Genomic DNA, 2,415 nt, shown 5'->3' with positions numbered 1-2,415 from the left:
GGGGGGGGTGGTGGTAGTGGAAATAAACCCAGTGCATGATAACCGAGAGCATGAACCAGTGCGGCCTCCACGGGCAGCCGGGCTTATCAGCTTTGGCCTAACTGAATCGGAAATCACAAGCCGGCCTCTGCTCTTGTGGCCACACCGCTCTTATCAGCAGCGTTTCTGCAGCTGGTGTAAGTGTGGTAACCATGTAGCTGACAGCAGGGTGACTGACTGCAGACAGTTCCAGAGCCATCCCTTCCCCCGGGGACAGAGCGGGAAGGAGCCTGCGCGCCTGTGCACAGCCCCGCCCATCTCCAGGCCTGCTGTACAAGCTGGTCTGTCTAGCCCCACCCACTTCCCCTGGACCTATCTCCCAGCAACTTCTCCTACCAGTGGGAACAATAATTCCTTAGCAACAGCACAGAGGGTCCAAGGGTAGTTCATGACAACAAAGGCACCCTCAGGGGACTGTTCAAGTGTACAGACACACACACATATACGCACACCCACGCTCCTGCTGACGTCTCTCTTACTGTCTCTGGGTCTCAGTCTTTTCATCTGCACTCTGAGGTGCTGGAGAGCTTGATGGTAAAGGCGCCCAGCGCCTCAGCTCTCCAGAGGATGCCAGTTCCAGCCTGTTTTGCCCAGAGAAGACCTCTACTCCCAGGCCATGTAGGCCTCTTCCCTCAGAGGTGTGGGTGGATGGGGTAGGGCTGCTCTGAGCCACCTGTCCTCTACCGTTCCAAAGGCATCAGGGGGACTAGGTTAAGCCAGCCTCTGAGCCATCATATGGGAATTGAACTCAGGTCATCAGGCTTAACCGCAAGTGCCTTTATCCACTAAGCCGTCTGAGTCATGCATAAACTTTTAACAAGTTTCCTTAATGCATATATGTCTTGGTATATACGTGTGAGTCTAGGTGCCCACTGAGGCCTGAAGCTACATCAGTCTTCCCTCTGGCCACCATCCCCTCAGCTCAGGCAGCCCAGACTTCCTTGGAGCAGGAAAAACCTCCTCAACCAAAGCTTCATCTCCTTCGGCCCCTCCCCCAGTCTGCTCTAGCCATTCTCCAGAGTGAACAGAGTGACCCTTCCACCATGAGACCAGAGCTCTCCTCTTGAATGACATCACAAAGAAGCCAGTCTCAGATACAATCATGAACTTTGCTTTTCTGGACCTCAGTTTACCCATCCCTTGTGAGGTATTGAGATAGCCACATAGCTTTGTTAAGTATGGCACTTTTGGAGGCCACCACCCGGGCTTGAGGGACCATAAGCACATTATTCAACTCCCCCGTGTCTCCTTTTCCCTACCTATAGAATAGGTATAACAATGCCAACCTCACAGGGACAGAAGAGGCACAAATAACCTTGCAGGAGCACAGGGGTAGAGAACAACTGGCCAGTGCTGAGTTAAGCACTGGTAAGCGTGGTTGAGGTGGATTTAACCCAGCTGGCATTCACCGGGATGACCTATTGTAGTGGTCACAACCAAGAGCATGAACCTTCCACTTCTACCTCCTCAGGTCCCTCAGAGGGGTTCCTGGGGCAGCTGTGGCCACAACTACCTTTCCAGGGGCCATTCAGAGCCTCATGTGTGCCTGCAGATAGAACCCAGAAGAAACTCTATGGACGTATAGAACCATCAACTTCCTGTGCCTCAGGCAGGAGGCAGAGGACACTGTGTCCCTGGAGAGCCAGCTTTCTGTACTCAGAGTTTACTGAAAGAGTTAGGTGGAGAGAGATTCAGAAATGTGGGGTAGGAGGGAACAGATCTACCCCCCCACACCTATAGACATATAAAAACAGGAAGTCCTCTTCCCAAGGATCTGCACATCTTCCAGTTCACAGGGTTTCTCTGTTGCTGTGGTAAAACACTGGCTAAGACCCAGCTTAGTGGGAGCAAAGAGTTTACCTCACCAATATGGCTCCCAGGTCACAGTCCATCATGGAGGGAAGATGGGATATTAACTCAAATACAAGTCAAGGCAAGAAGGGTAGAGGAGAGCTACTCACTGGCTCACTCCCCATGATCACTTAGCTTCCCTGACCAGTGGTGGCAACAGAGCAGGATCACCTGCTCAGGGGTAGCACCCACCCACAGTGGGACAGGCCTCCCGTATCAATTATTAATCAAGACAATACTACAGACGTGTCCGCAGGACAATCTGCCGAAGACAATTCCCCAGTTGAGGTTCCCTCCTCCAAATGACTCTAGTCTAGTTTGTGTCACATTGACAAAAACCTAACTAGTGCCTGGAGTTTCCTGTCTGTAAAGATGCCTGGATGGAAACCTCCTTCTCTCTCTACTTTGAGTACGCAGGGGAGTTGGGAGCATCCCGGCCCCAATGGAGCCATCAATGGAGTCGTCATTTTGGTCTCAGGGATGGCTGGAGACGTAATAGGCCACTTGGTTTCAGGCCCCAGCAGC

Source organism: Mastomys coucha, unplaced genomic scaffold, assembly GCF_008632895.1.
Source record: "Mastomys coucha isolate ucsf_1 unplaced genomic scaffold, UCSF_Mcou_1 pScaffold5, whole genome shotgun sequence".
NCBI lineage: Eukaryota > Metazoa > Chordata > Mammalia > Rodentia > Muridae > Mastomys > Mastomys coucha.
The sequence above is the reverse complement of the archived record's forward strand: the minus strand, read 5'-3'. Positions refer to the sequence as shown.